This window comes from Papio anubis, chromosome 4, assembly GCF_008728515.1.
Source record: "Papio anubis isolate 15944 chromosome 4, Panubis1.0, whole genome shotgun sequence".
NCBI lineage: Eukaryota > Metazoa > Chordata > Mammalia > Primates > Cercopithecidae > Papio > Papio anubis.
In genome coordinates, this window is record NC_044979.1 from 76,418,435 (window position 1) to 76,435,534 (window position 17,100).

The 17,100-nt window shown below is 38.3% G+C and overlaps 1 pseudogene; it reads left to right on the top strand.

Moving 5' to 3' along the window:
- The first annotated feature begins 12,157 nt into the window (after positions 1–12,157).
- Positions 12,158–12,997, top strand: LOC100997310 (annotated as a pseudogene).
- The last annotated feature ends 4,103 nt before the right edge of the window (positions 12,998–17,100 follow it).

Here is a 17,100-nt window from a genome sequence, read left to right on the forward strand (position 1 = left end):
TCTTTTCTCCCCAAACTAAAATGATACCAGGAAAGTACCAGTATCAGACTTATACGATATAGACACTTTTCTGGGTTCTGGTAAAAGTAAGGAGCCCCACATTAAAAGCTATTTAATTTAGGGCTCTTTAGTTTGGGGGTGGTGTATTTGTGTGGAGGAGTCCTTTACCTGTCATGACAAGGATGTCTTGGATTTCATATTGTTTTCTTATTGAAAGTTTGTAAGGTCCTGAAATAGGATAAAATGAGATGGCGCAGTGGAAGGCGAAGCACTGATTGTTCTAGGTAAGTTTTACTGAACTTTTATATCATTCTACTATTTTTGCCAGGATAGAATGGATTCCAGAAAATATTCTTTGTATTTCCTCCTATGACAGTTTCTTATAAAAGGAAAATAACATTGTATATGTTATTTATGTATGCCTGTATACATGTATGCATACATGTATATATTATACAAGCATGTGTGTATGATATTATACATACGCATGTGTGTCTATATGCATATATATGGAGAATAAAAACCAGAAATACAGAAAAAATTATTTATAAAATCATATATACATAATTATATATAAATTATATATACACACACATATATATGGAGAAAAATTATTCTCATTTTCTACTTTTTTACTCACTTTGAATCCCAAGAGGAGTTGCCTCTGGATATAGTATTACTGGATATAAGGTCACCTGATGACTTAGTCCTCCTGACAGAAAAATGGCTATTCCTTTTGCCCAAGCCATTTCTATTAAACATGCAAATGGTAAAGAGAAAAAAGATTTGATAGAGCTTCTATAATAGCTCAAACAAGCAGTTTATGAGCAGAGCAGTGACAAGTGACAAATAGCACAAGATCTCTACATGGGCAAATTAGCAGAAGACATTTCTGTGCACACTGGGCCAACATTAAGTAATTGAACAAATACGACTGAAAGATTTCATCTGTCTTAAAGAGAAATAGAGATTATTGTCAGAGTCCAGATAATTGGGTTTATATGGGTAGAGAGACCTCTTCATTAATTCCAAAACTGTGTAGCTAAAATTAAATTAAAAATAAAAATCTCATGAGGGTAGTCTATATAGAATCATGGCTAAGAATATACAGAAAATGCAATAAAAAATAAATTACTAAAGCAAGTAAAGGTTTTCTTTCAATCTTACCCAATCCTTATATTAAATTGTCTGAGCTTTAATCTAGGATTTGAAATTATTTGCAACTAATGCTGTTATTTTTCAGTATACTTCTAACTCATCTCGCCACAGACTCATGCATTATTCAGTGTGTACATGCTTTGAGTCAAAGCATGCTCATTGTGAGGAATATAAATACCAGTTAGGTTTCTGAGAAAATAAAACAAGGAAAAGTTGGTAAAGTTAAAAACAAAATTGCTTCTTTAAATTCTGTTGGTGAACTGCCAATGGTTTTTGAATCCCATATAAGATGACTTTATTTCTGTTTAAATACACAAGAATTTAGCATTGATAGAAAGTGCTTGTGTTTTAAAAGTGTGCTTTTTCCCCCCAACTTTGTAAGGCTTCTGGACAAACAGAAGAGGCAATTATAGTCTTGTGAAAACACAGTCCAATGAATCTTGACTTAAGGTAATAGTAGGTTCCTTGTCGCCCCCTTTCAGAATGGCAGCAGGAGTCTACTAAATCATGCCTCATAGCTATCAGCCCCCCACCCTCCTTGATCCCCTCACATATGGAGCCAGGCAGGAGAAAACGCTCCTCAATGGGAGGCTTGCCAGTAGCACAGGCGACAACCCCATTCTGGGCTTTGTCAGGGTCCCAGGAAGCCTTTTCTGTATAAACCGCAACGATCAGAACAGGCAGATTTTCTCACCTGTCACTTTCCATTCTCTTGAAGATTTAATATGAAAGTTTCCTCTATAAAGAAGAATCAGTGACACGATAATCACAGTAGTAAGATAGCAATATAGCTGAAATATTGGGGAAAATGTTCTGGCAAAGTGTAACACAAAGCCAGTATGTCTCAATATTATGAGTCTGTATAATCCTGTAATTTAAGTTTTTGTTTTCTACTACCATGGAAATATCCTCAAGAGTGCAAATAAGAAAGTAAAGATACAAAAATGACTATGACACAGTCCCTGCCATGAAGAAGATCAAGAAGCCTATGCAGAGAGAAGGGCACAATTACCACTGATGTAAATATCATAATCAGAGTGTTTAAAGTTCTTGTTTTTAAAATTGATAGTTCTTGATTTAAAATTTAATCACTTGAATGCAGTAGATGAAAGAAGTAGGCTGGGCGCGGTGGCTTACACCTGTAATCTCAGCACTTTGTGAGGCCGAGGGTGGATCATGAGGTCAGGAGTTCGAGACCAACCTGGCCAATATGGTAAAACCCCATCTCTACTAAAAAATACAAAAATTAGCCACACATGGTAGCACGCGCCTGTAGTCCCAGCTACTCGGGAGGCTGAGTCAGGAGAATCGCTTGAATCCGGGAGGCGGAGGTTACAGTGAGCCGAGATTATGCCACTGCACACCCGGCGGGGAAAAAAAAAGATGTACTGTCTCAAAAAAAAAAAAAAAAAAAAAGGCAATTAACACTGTTACTGTTGATATTTTCAACTTAGGAAACTAGTTTCTCTTTCATTAAGGTTAATGATTTAGAAATTATCCCTGCCATCATAAAAATAAATATATACTAAGTGAAGTGAAATAAAGAGAAAAAACTTAAGGTCATTTAATGGTAGCATCAAAAAATATTCACGACAAAGAAAGGTAACAGTAACCCCTTAGATTCGGTCCTAGAGGCTGTTGGGTTTTGCTATAGTCTTCTTTCAGGGGTGCACCGATTGCATCAGTAATACTCAGAACCTTATAAATGATCAAAGGAAGTAAAATATTTTGTTCCTGTTTGGATTGTGCTGCTTTCTTAGCCATAAAAAATTGAATGAGAATCCATGTGTACAAATGGACTTTAAATGCCATATTCCTTTCTAATTTTATGCATTAATTTGGGCTTTTTTTTTTTTTTATTTTTTGAGACGGAGTCTCACTCTGCTGCCCAGGCTGGAGTGCAGTGGCGCCATCTCGGCTCACTTCAAGCTCTGCCTTCCGGGTTCATGCCATTCTCCTGCCTCAGCCTTCCCAATAGCTGGGACTACAGGCACCTGCTAACACGCCCGGCTAATTTTTTGTAATTATTCTAGAGACAGGGTTTCACCTGTTAGCCAGGATGGTCCTGATCTCCTGACCTTGTGATCTGCCTACTTCAGCTTCCCAAAGTGCTGGCATTACAGGCGTGAGCCACTACGCCCAGCCCAATTTGTGCTATTTTCTTTTTTGAAAAATCTTATTATTTTATTACTATTACATAAGGCCCTGAATTTTCTCACATTCAGGGATATATCCTATTTCCAAACGGGCTACACATGTGTGCTGTAACCTGTATTTTGGTGTATCTGCAATTTTAAAAGAATTGCAACTAAAGTGAAGGTTGACTTGCCATTTTATTATCTTTTCGAGGTAATCACATGTAGATTACACAAAAGCAGAATGTTTCTTTAAGTTTCAGATTTTAAGTCACTTAGTTTATTATTTTTCACTTTGGGAAGTGAGTTTGGAGTTGTAATGCCATAATCAGATATATGGTTTAACATACAAACACAGGATTTTTAGGACGATACACAACACATAAAATGGGATCAACTGATATTCTCCTTATCAACCACTGACCAGCAAAAAGAAGAATACAGTTAACAAAGGTCTGGAAATAAGTAGGAGAAAGGGCAAGGGACCACAAACCCACATAGCCACCCTAATCATTTCTCAAGGTCCACTCCACAGCCAGATATTTGTGTCTCTTTAAATACCAAGTTAACAAGTAATCACCTAACCACGGAAGTATAGAGTAGAGGTTGACTACTGGTTGACAGGAAATATTGTCTTTTTAAGGCTTTGTTTTTAACTGTCAGAGGAGGAAGCAAATTGAGAAGAGGGAAAAGGTCAGATCAATCCTTTTCAAAGAAATTCCTTTTCTGTGGGAAAAGGGGACTGATCTGACCTTTTTTCCTCCCTCCTGGAACCAGAATTTAGGGATTATTGCTATTCCTTGAGTACTAACAGGTTCCTGGATGGGGTAGAAGATATTCTCGTCTGTCATGAGTGGCCCTAACCATATAGTCCTAGATATCCTACATTTTTCCTAACAACAGTGGGAATAATTTTATTTTCTTAATTGTTAAAATCAAAGAGCTATAGATGCCTAAAGCTTTAATTTCAGAACAATGTTTTCTTATGAATTTGAAAATTATTTGCTAATTTTCAAATTAGTAGTTGATCATTCTCTATAATCAAAGAACACTAACAATGAGGTAGGAACCAGTTTGAGCCCCAAAGTATTTTTAGTCTTCAAACATTCTTTGTTAGTTGGATGCTCCCAATTTCGATTTTCTATGTTTCCAACAGCAGCTACCTACAGATTTCACATCTGTTTCTCTAGAATGCCCATAAAAAAGTTGCTACTTCCTCTAACTTAAATGAGATTTTAATGAACATTTCAGGGACAAATCACATGCCTCGTAAGACTGCTGCTTCTCCCAGGTAAGCTGACAACACAACTTTTAATGAGCATAATCAGAAATGAGATGCCGATCCTACCTTCAGAAAGGCAGATCACCGTGAGAAGACGATTATTATCCAGCCATTTTCCTAAGGAACTGACAAGGAGGCCACGTGCACCAGCAGAGACCTTGAAGAGAGGCTGCTAATTGCCGCCCACTATTCACCCAAGGACGTATGACTAACAGACTCAAATGACAATCAACGAGACAGTTCGACAGGAGGAAGTTTCCAAAGACAGCTTGCCCACCAACTAAGACTGACGGGCGAATAAAGACATTCGCTCTGAGCAGAAGCAAAACAAGCATATTCAGATTACTTAAAGGAATTTTTTTTTAATGTAAAGTTTGGAGGTTAAAAATACTTTGCATCTTAGTTGAATATGGTAGCACCAGCATTTGCCTATGTCTGGAAATCGAAGCCTTGAATTAAAGAAAAATGTTTTTAATTAGGATTCTATAAAATGAACACACAAACTGAATGATACATTAAATAGTTCCAAGTTCATTTTATAAAATATTAAGATACTTTTTGTTTTTGAGATAGTCTCACTCTGTCACCCAGGCTGGAGTGCAGTGGCACAATCTCTGCTCGTTGCAACCTCCGCCTCTGGGGTTCAAGTGATCTTGTGCCTCAGCCTCCTGAGTAGCTGGGATTACAGGCGCACACCACCACACCCAGCTAATTCTTGTATTTTTAGTAGACATGGGGTTTCGCCATGTCGCCCAGTTGCCCAGGCAGGTCTCAAACTCCTGGCATCAAGTGATCTGCCTGCCTTGGCCTCCCAAAGTGCTGGGATTACAGGCATGAGCCACTATGCCTGGCCTAATATTAAGATTGCTTTATTGACTCTTGACTACTTCCCTTTTCTACCCCCACCATGCATATGCACTTGCCTAAATTTGTTGTAATTATTCCTCTATGTCTAGCAGTTTCTAGAAGATCCTTTCAAAACTTTAACTCACTGGGTGACCTTGATCAAGGTCACTTGCTTCCTTAACTGTAATGGCAATAATTGGAAGAGACTACCTGGAGGTTGCATCTATATTAATCATTCAGTGATCCCTAGTGAGGAAGGGTTTGGTGTGTGTTGGCTCCTGCTCCTCCTTCTAGGACCTTAAGACCATAGAAGAGGCAGGAGGAGCTGAAAAACAAACCGTGTTGAGAGAGAAAGACATCGGGCTGTTGCTCACCATGCTCTGCATTCAAGTAATGGACAGCAAGGTGTCTGACCCTGCAGTGCCCTCTTTCACCACTACCACCAGAAGTGCAACCCCACTGGAATCAGGCTTATCTTACCTTTCTACAAAAGCTGTGATCAAGGATTTTTAATATTGCACTTTAGACTTGGAATCCAGGCCACAAAGAAGTAAAGTAGCTTTAAAGTGCTCCATTAGGATAGATTCCGATATGATCTTGGCAAGCATGGTTAAGAAGACGAAAAGGTTTTCTCATCTTGATAAAACTTAACCGTAAAATGTGGAAGCAAAAGCCATAATCAATTTCAGACAGGTGGCAAATCATATTCTTTAAGGGGATTTTTAAAAAATAACAAGTTTATCATTTAAATTCACGAGCAATATATGTTCATTGAAAAAGTATTAGGAAACACAGAGAATAAAAATTAAAACAAATAGCAAGGTTGCTAAGAGCTGTTTTGGATTATAAAACACTTGGGCTGGAAAAATCAGCATCAATGCCTATTGCTGCATGCTCTTGATCAAGTCACTTCGTATTTCTAAATATCACTTTCCTTACCTGTAAAGAGACTATAAAATCTATATTACAGAATTGTTGTGAGAACTCAATTTAATAACATAGTTAACGTAATTACACAATTACTGAAAAATAGCCAGTGCTCCATAGAAGGTCATTGTTTCTGTTATCATATTTTATTATTAGTCACTGTAATCTCACTGATAACTTTGGCTCAACCATGTTTGGCAAGATCGTTATGAAGTTATTTCAAAGCCCTTAGGGTTCTAGTATCTATAAAGCTTTTGTACCCATGGGTTATTTTCCATTATTCTAACCATTGAAATAACAAGTGAGATTGATTGTTTCCAGTCCCTTGGAAGACAGAATTAAATGCTGCACTATTTGGAAGGAGTAAGCACTACCTCAGGGGACAACTTACTGGTCCTGCCAGCTGGTACGTTGATATCATGGCTGGATACATAATCCATCCGACAGGATATAAGAATGTCTATTATATCATAATCTTGCTTGTTTTAAAACTGCTTTCATATACAACATCTCATTTGATCTAATAAAACCCCTTTTTCCAAACTCTTCCAAAATTTCTATACCATGTGTCAAAAAAGCTTCCAGCCCTGCAGGATGGTCAAGCCTCTTGATGACCTAATGTTAACTTTATTTTCCCTTCACACTCCCTAGTTTCCTGATGGATTTATCTTCTTTTGGGTTATCCAAACGTTGTAGGCTTTCCCATATTCCTTACTTTGCTGATATTCTTTCCATTTCTTAGAATACATTTTCTCAACCCTCCACCTTGCTGACAAAGCCAGTCCAGGTTCAACTCCAATGCTTCTTCTCTTTTATAATATTTTGCCTGCCTTCCATACTCAATTCACTAACCAGTCTGATCTCTTTTAGGGTCTTTATTATGTCCTACTTCTTTTATAGTATTTTTTTCTTTATCTCAGTTCTTTTATAAACTATAGGGTCCTTGTGGGCAGGAACTCTCTTTGGGAATGTCTGTATCTCTCAAAGAGTATTGCCTAGAGAAGGAAAACTAGGTTTTTTTTTTTTTTCCCGAGACGGAGTATTGCTCTGTTGCCAGCCTGGAGTGCAGTGGCATGATCTCGGCTCACTGCAACCTCCGCCTCCCGGGTTCAAGCTATTCTCCTGCCTCAGCCTCCTAAGTAGCTGGGATTAAAGGTGCATGCCAACATGCGCAGCTAATTTTTTGTATTTTAGTAGAGATGGGTTTTCACCATGTTTCCAGGATGGTCTCAATCTCCTGACCCTGTGATCTGCCTGCCTCGGCCTCTCAAAGTGCTGGGATTACAGATGTGAGCCACCATGCCCGGCAGAAGGAAAACTCTTAAACATGCTTACCAAATTAATTTTATTTGATACTTGTGGCAAATTTGTTACTTGATCAGGAAGGCATTACTAACCTTTAGCAGATGAAGAAACTAAGGCTTGAAGCTGGTGAAAGAAATGTGTCCTAAACTCCATTATCTGATAAGGCAGACCAAACATGATGCTTAGATTCCTATTCTAGAAGTCTTTCTACTCCACACCACCACCCCTATTATAGCTCTGTACTCTAATAGAACAGATGGAGGTACCAAATAAGTGTAAGTACTTATCCCTAAGCTATCTAGTAATTACTTGAGAACAAAGGACTATGACATACAAAGTAGTGCTTGGGAAGGGGCTGGTCTCATCCTAGCCCAGCAAATCACAACTAAGAATTAAAACAGAATTGGACAAAGTCAATGTCAGTTCAGTATGTCTACATGCCACAGAGTTGTCCTTTATAGCAATTTTAAATACTATTTATTTAGGTCTTTATTTATTTTTGCCGTATCTCCTCAAACAGAAAGCCACTTGAGGGCAAGGGCTACATTTTATACCTATTTACATCGAAAAATTTGAAATAGGTAGACCTCATGTATCTTGCGCATCTCCTTTGTGTAGTTATGTATATTTATAGGGAAGAACAATATTTTACAAGAAAGTAACTTCGATGAAAGCAAATTTAGGGTAGCATATTGGGACAGGGGGTAAAAATCTGATTGGCTATAAGAAGATAGGGACAATGCATTGAAATAATTAGCAAAAAATGCTAAACCTGCCTCACAAGTGGAAGAATGCATTTTAATGTCCTAATGAAAATCTTGTTCTCTCACTTATTTGGTATAAATGAGTTCTGTCTAGAAAATAAGGAAAATAAAATAAAATATGATACCCCTGTTCTCTCCCCAGGATTCCTCACCACTTCCTCATTTCATAAATACCTGACCAGTGGAATTGTACAGTGCTCTGTGCTTAGAAGAGCCTAGTGTTTGGTTTAATGCTGAATTCTTAATTTTTGAACAAAGGACTCACATTTTCATTTGGTGCTGGGTCATGAAAATGATGTAGCCAGTTTCGCTTACCACCCTTCAAGCCTGTAGATGTCTTGCAATCAAGTTTCTTCCAAACCAACAGGGGTGTGGGGAGTGTCTTGCTCTCTCTCTCAGCCCAACTACAGGAAACACTTTTCTGAAGAGATTTTAAGAGAAAAGGACTGTGAAATCATACAGAGGTCAACAGTCTCCCTAGAAGCTGATGTCTGGAAAGTCCAGAAAGAATTATATGAGTACGACTACTGGAAACTGCAAATCCAGACTTCCTGTAGCATTCTAAAAAGCATTCATGAGAGTACATACAGTAAAAGATTAGCACTTTAGCATTGTAGGAATCTTCTCATGATAGTCTCATTGACCAGAATCTTATTAGAGTGATGTGTCTGGCTTTAGCTCTTTATCTTGAAAACTGAGATATCTTAAAAGAAAGGGACAGAAATTAAAAGAGTAGGAAATGGAATCCATTTAAAATGTTAAAGACCTCGGATTAAATTGTCAAGATAAGTCTAAAGTTCATAGCTTCCATCGAGTGTATAAAGAACTAGCATTTGAGCAATTATTTTTCTAACATTGCAAAGGAGATTCTTCTTGAGTGGGATGGGCCTAATATTGTGGGAACTTTGAGTGCACTGTATGGCAAGAAGAAAGTCTGTCTTAAACACAGGAGAGGCAAAGCCATCAGAAAGAAAGCCCAATATGAGTTCATTAATTGAAAAGGTATGATGGACAGTATGCCATGATTGAGAAATAGATACAGGTCAAGCTGCCCATTTAGAATATACATTTAAAAATATTATTATTGGCTGGGCGCCGTGGCTCATGCCTGTAATCCCAGCACTTTGGGGAGACCGGTAGGCCGAGATCCTGAGTCAGAATCCCGAGACCATCCCTGGCTAACAGGTGGGAAAACTCCGTCTCTACTAAAATACAAAAAGATTAGCTGGAGGCACTTGGGTGTGGGCGCCTGTAGTCCCAGCTACTCAGCAGAGCTGAGGGCAGGAGAATGGTGAACCCGGGAGGCAGAGCTTGCAGTGAGGCAGAGACAGCGCCACTGCACTCCAGCCTGGGTGAAACAGCGAGACTCTGTCTCAAAAAAAAAAAAAAAAAAAATATATATATATATATATATATATAAAATAATTGGTTGTTGAGAAGAAAACCAATAGGATCAGTGAGGTTAATCAAGGGAGAAGAGAATGACTAACATGAGAAGAAGGAAGGAAAAGAGAAGCAAAGGGAATTAGTTACTAACATTCAATTGATTACCTGAAAATATACTGAAATCTCCTGAGATAGGAATGGAATGTTAACAAAACTGAAAATTCTGAAAGCCTTTCTCTTTCTCCTATGTATGCCTCTCTGCTTCACAACCACCCTTCATTTTCCTGTGCACCTTTGTCCAAAGACTCCCTCCACATTCTATCATGAAAGTTAGTGGGTGAGGCTGGTGGTAGCAATTTGTGGTTTCATAGGCAAATCCAAGGTAACAAAGACACATCTTCTTTTGAGATACACCTCCAAGGACAACAGACAGACTTAATTACTTTTTTGGTATCTACTTGGGTAAACTGAAGAGACTTAGATAACCATCTTAGAAATATATATTTTTTTCCCTAGAAAATTTAAGTATTTTCATTTGGAAGAGGGAGGGAGATGAGACAGGGAGTGAGGCAGGGCAAAAAAGAGGGAAAGATGGAGGTAAGGAAAAAAGGAAAGAGAGAGACAGAGAAGGAATGGGTCAGAGGGGAAAGAGAGGGAGGAGGGGGAGAGAGGAAAAAAAAAACAGAAAAAAAGACAGAGATTCCATAATACATTAAAAAGTTAATTCTACAAGTCAATTTATAACTAGATAAGCATTGTTTTTAAGAGGAAATGAACAGCCATTATCAATTTGTGTCTCTTTGATTTCCTTCTCTGAACTATATTAACTTCCCTCCTCCATCACAAAAAAGCAGTAATTTAGCATGCCAATAAGCATACAGAATCAAAACATTCTTTTGAACATTATGCTTATTGATTATCTGGTGATAAATAAGATACAAAGGGAAAGGCCTATGACAGAAATAAGAGATGTGAAATGGATAATGATGAAATGAAAGCCTAAAACTGAAAGAATGCTTAAAATGGAAAAGGTAAGATGCAGAGTGAATCAAAAAATAAAAGACAGGAAATAGCATAATAATGTAATTATGAAAGGAAATAAAGAGGATTAATTGGGATGAGGTACTAGAGAATAAATAAGAGAATTATTCTTATGCTTATATTATATGCTTAGCGAAGATAGCTTTCTTTGCTGGATGTATAAATATAAAACAAGTTTTAAAAGCAAAGGAAACCTCATGAATCTTGAAATCAGATCAATAATTTACTAAATTTGATTTGATACAACAACTGAATAAGTCATGCCAATTCTTGGCTGTGTTCCAAGCTTAGTAGGAGTAAAAAACTGCTGGTAATGCAGTTCTCAACTCTCAACAGGCAGTTTCCATCTTTTTGACATCATTTGAATCCAAGCTAAAAGTAGAAATGGCACAAATAGTTGAAAGTCAAAGTACACAGCTTTATTCTCTGCTGCTGTAATATAGTTTGGAAATGTATCCATGAAGGCACTAAAGCCGAATAATAAGCTCATATTGAAAACACAGATTTTTAAAAATACAACCGTCAACTGTTTATCTATATGAAGTGGTTTTCACAGGCTTTTCCCCTGAAAAATGTCACTGTACTTGTTAAACAAGTATTTAAAGAGATTTACTATGAATTATTCCATGAAATTTCCTGTGTTTCAGACAGGTTCCTTTCTTTGGTGGGGGTTGGGGGGGTGCGGTATACAAACCTACCTTGACTGATTATATTAACCACAAACTATAACAACAAAACAAAACCTTTGATGTTTGCAGATTTGGGATGGTCGCTGAGCTCACAAGTATTTCTCTAGTAGCCATGTGCAGGCAACCCCTCCCTTCTTTCTGAGAACTGTATTCCCTTCCTGCCAGATTTAGACACATGTCCCAGATGGGAACTGTCCTTTCCTCATGATTGCATTTCCCCAGCCATGAGGTAGGAACCTGACTCTACCTAGTTCGATGAGGTTAATCCTAGGACTCTCCAATAATCACATCTCCACACACCATCCCTGATATTCACTGACCTTCAGTGACTGTTTTAGATAAGAGTCTAAGAGACAAGTTAGCCAATTAAATGTCCTTCCCAGGTTTTTAACCCTTTGTTAGAGGAAGATAATCTCTCTTCTCCGGTCTAAATACCATGACGTTGTGAACCTGGAGATGCTAGAAGCTGCGTTTATACTATTGCGGAAATGTTATTCAGAGATAATGAAGCAAATGTGAAAGAGAAAGAATGCTCAAAATGTTACATGTGGGATTACCATATGATCCAGCAATTCTACTCTTAGGCATATACCCAAAACAATGGAAAGCAGGGACTCAGACAGATACTTGTACACCAAGGTTCATAGCAGTACTATTCACAATAACCAAAAGGTAGAAACAATCCAAATGTCCTTCAACAGATGAATGTATAAAGAAAATGTGGGTCAACCAGGTTCCCTCCCCACAGCAACATGGCCGCTTCTCTTCCTCAGCATGGTGACTGGCTTCCCCTCAGGACCTGTTGCCACAGGCGGACCTCCTGTGCACTGGCAACCTGAGACCATCATGCAGTTTATGCTGCTTTTTATTAAAAGTTGTCAGGGAAAGCCTCAACTGCAAAAATGGTATATCCAGCTATTGGACAAAGAGAAGGAAGATATTACAAGAGAACTTGTTCACTTTAGCACAGAAACCTAAAATGTGAAGATATCTGAAGATTGTTTACAAAAGATATGCCAGTTTGTATATTTGCTGTGCTACTGCGAATCAGGGCAATGAACTAAGTACCCTGGAAATGATTCATCATGACATGGAATTATTTGACAAGTATTTTGGCAGTGTATGTGAACTTAATATCATCTTTAATTTTGAAGAGGTTTATTTTATTTTGGATGAGTTCTTTTGGGAGGGGAAGTTAGGAAACCTCCAAGAAAAATGTCCTTAAGGCAATTCCACAGGCTTATCTACCACAGGAGGAAGCTTAAACCCCACACAGAGTTCTCAAAGAAACTGGACTGACATAACTCTCCTCCTTGTTGATGACTTCCTGTGGCATTTCACACACTGTAGATGGCCCCTGTCTTCATGTCCATGTTAGCTAATGGTGTAAGATGATGTCTTGTCAGCATTACTGTTTTTCTAAGCTACTTCATTCAAGCCTATACGATTTTCTTTTTTTTCTTTCTTTTTTTTTTTTTTTTTTTTTGGAGACAAGAGTCTCACTCTGCTGCCTAAGCTGGAGTGCAGTGGAGTGATCTCGGCTTACTGCAAACTCGCCTCCCGGGTTCACGCCATTCTCCTGCCTCGGCCTCCCGAGTAGCTGGGACTACAGGTGCCTGCCACCATGCCCAGCTGATTTTTTGTATTTTTAGTAGAGATGGGGTTTCACTGTGTTAGCCGGGATGGTCTTGATCTCCTGACCTCGTGATCTGCCCACCTTGGCCTCCCAAAGTGCTGGGATTACAGGCTTAAGCCATTGCGCCCAGCCATATACAATTTTTTAAGAAGGAACTTTGGTTAATCAAGTGATAAGTTAAAGGACTTAAATGTGAATGGGGCAGAAAAAGAAGACTTTTCTGGATATTTTAAAGTTTATAGGTCAGTTTCTCTTAATCTGATTATATACACATATGAAAATGACATATCTGTATATATGTAAAATGAAACAATTGGGCAATATACATTTATTAATTACTATATTTGACAAAGAAATTCTTAAATTATAATGTGAAACCTCATTTTATAAAACCAAAGACTAGTGAACATTTCAGTATACATAAGAGTAAAGGGAATTGACATGTCACATATTGAATGAATGGAAACTTAGTCTTGTTGAAACTTTAGAAAGCAGATTTATGCCAAAGACTCCTATTGGAAACTACATACCTTAAAAAAGGGGTGGGGGGAGAATACAGATTATTTTAAATGACTAAATTGGAATAATACTGTTTACACTAAAAATTATTTCTTAAGCATTCTGAACCTGGAATGAGAAACAGGATTGTTTCATAATAGCAAGCATGTAATTCTTAAGGTAAAGGCACATTTGACTCCTGAGATGAATTTTTGTGGACACAATCACTTAGTTGGATGGTTTTTGATGCCCCAAAATAAAGTGGAAATATTAATTTGCCAGGGATTCTTCATAACAGTATCTTACAGTAAACATGTTGCTCTCTTCACAAAGTGTTGTGTATAAAGACATTGCATGAAGTATGAATGTTCCTTCTGCAGTGCTTGTGAAAACCAAATTTATTTTGCTTCCCTATGCCTTCCCTCCATGGAGAAGTGCTACAAACTTTACAGTGTCTTCTTTTCTTTCCATGGCATTGCCTAATTAACAGAAGTCTTACAAAAATTTAAAAAGAGTCCGGGCACGGTGACTCACACCTGTAATCCCAGCACTTTGGGAGGCCAAGGCAGTCAGATCACCTGAGGTCAGGAATTCAAGACCAGCCTGGCCAACATGGTGAAACCCCATCTCTACTAAAACTACAAAAAGTAGCCAGGTATGGTGGCAGATGCCTGTAATCCTGGCATTCAGGAGGCTGACTCAGGAGAATTGCTTGAACCCGGGAGGCAGAGGTTGCAGTGAGCCAAGATTGTGCCACTGCACTCCAGCCTGGGGCACAAGAGCCAGACTTCATCTCAAAGAAAAAAAAAATTAAAATTAACTTTTCTTTCTTTTTTTTTTTTTGGAGATGGAGTTTTGTTCTTGTTGCCCAGACTGGAGTGCAGTGGCACGATCTCGGCTCACTGCAACCTCCTTGTCTCAGTTTCAAGCAATTATCCTGCCTCAATCCCAAGTAGCTAGGATTACTGGGATTACAGGAGCCCACCACTACACCTGGCTATTTTTTTTTGTATGTTTAGTAAAGATGGGGTTTCACCATGTTGGCCAGGCTGGTCTCAAACTCCTGACCTCACCTTTCATATAAAAAAGTGAGAGTTGAATGAGGTAAAGGGGCATTAGTTGGTCTTAAATTTTTTAAAGCTCTATAATTGTCCAGCATCACTTTTCTAAGTACTTGTAAGTATGTAAACATGTCTTCATGGTTTATACTTTCACTTGTATAGTCTGGGATGGATTAAGCCTTGTGACTATGACCAATATTCAGGCCATGTGAGCACTGTCTCATTGCATTGCCAATTAGTTGTAATAAACATTGAATGTACATACACACACACACAAAATGTGGAACATACCTACAATGGAACAGCATTCATCCATAAAAAGTAAAACTTTGATACATACTGTTGCAGGAATCAGGAGGGCCAGAGAGACCACTGGATGAAATAGGAGGATTTGTTGAGTGCACTCAGAGCCAGTGGATTAACATCCGAAGACTGGGCCCAGAGCAAAGACAGCACTTGACTTTTATACACACTTCTAAAAGGAGGTGGACTAGCTTGAAACAAGCTTACGGTGGCATAAAAGCAAGGATACAGAAGCAGAACAAAAGCAGTTAATCATACTATGACAGGTTCATAACTCAGGCTTATATATAACTCTTGCTATATGGCCCAGATGGCTGTTATCCAGGCTTGCTCTTGTGCCTTGCATGGGTTTATCTCATAACCTTCACTACGGTGCCTAGGTGGCTGCAATCCAGGCCTGCTTAGGCGTCTCATGATCTTCACTGTGCTGCTTAGATGAAAAACAGAATCATAAGAGAAAGGAAAATTTGTTTCTCTTCTCCCTATGTTGAAGGAGTGCTGAGAGAGTCTCCAGAGCACTTTCCTTTGAGCCCTAGCTTCTTAGATAGTGTCATCAAAATTTTTCCTTGATTTAGGCTGTGCCTGTTACTGCCTTTTGGAGTGAGTCAGCCTAACAAAGGAGAACTTATTTTTCTCATTTTAATTTTATTTTCTTCTTTCTCTAATTTCTGCCTCAATACTACAACATAAATGAAGCTTGAAAACACTATGCTAGGTAGAATAAGCCAGACACAAAAGAACAAGTATTTTATGATTTCATTTATATGATGTACCTTGAATACACAATTTATAGAGACAGAAAGTAGAATAGTGGTTACCAGGGGCTGGAAGCAGGGAGGAATACAGAATTATTGTTAACGAGTACAGGGTTTCTGTTTAGGATGATAAAAAAAGGTCTGTAAATGCTTAGTTGTGAAGGTTGCATAATATTGTGAACATAATACCACTGAATTGTATACTTAAAAATGGTTAAAATAGTACATTTTCTTATGTAAATTTTAACACACTCTCACCACACACACACACACACACACAGACAGAGGAAGAGAGAGAGAATGAATCAATGAAAGGCTGAAAAACAAAAATCTGACAGAGTCTAATCCCAGTTCAGTTGTCTTTAGCTCAGTTCCTCCTCTGCCTTTTCTGTGGTTCAGAATTTGCCAGATGTTTTCTACTTAGGCTAATTTATGTTAGATTTCTATCACTTGACATCTACAATTCTAAGGCTGCCCTAAAGAAAATCTTCACCTGGCTGAATGTGGTGGCTCACACCCGTAATCCCAGCATTTTGGGAGACTGAGGTGGGTGGATCACCTGAGGTCAGGAGTTCAAGACCAGTCTGGCCAACATGGTGAAACCTCGTCTTTAAAAATATATAAAAGTTAGCCAGGCATGATGGCAGGTGCTTATAATCCCAGCTACTCGGGAGGCTGAGACGGGAGAATCACGTGAACCCAGGAGGAAGAGGTTGCAGTGAGTCGAGATAGTGCCATTGTACTCCAGCCTGGATGACAGAGCGAGACTCTGTCTCAAAAAAAAAAAAAAAAAAAAGAAATAAAATCTTCACCTAAATTATATAGACCCAAGCCCAAAGACAAACCTGTGTTTGCGTGTGTGTGTCTGCGTGTGTTTCAGACTGAGGGTTTTCTCTTTTCAGAACTCATTTCTGTACTTGCAGATTAATTTGAAGGCAGAGATAATGCCACTTTCATTAATATATTGCCCTAAGCCCTAGTACAATGCTCTCATGATCCACACAAAGTGAGTCCTCAGTACAGTAGTAGGACTAATTGGTTATAAATTCCTAACCCCACAAACTTACATGAGTTTCTAGATAAATTTCTTTTAATAATGAGGTTCTATATCTCCCAGCATTTGCCTTGATTTTGGTAAAAATACTTACTTAAAATAGTGTTCCATATTTTTGGCCTCAAATCTTCCAAGGCCCATCTTTGGTCTTTTTACTATCTCAGAATTATTAATATGAGATTCAATCTAATTTAAACCCACTAAATCACTGAATAAAAGACCAACATTTTCTTCATCCATCACTCCCATCTATTGTGCCA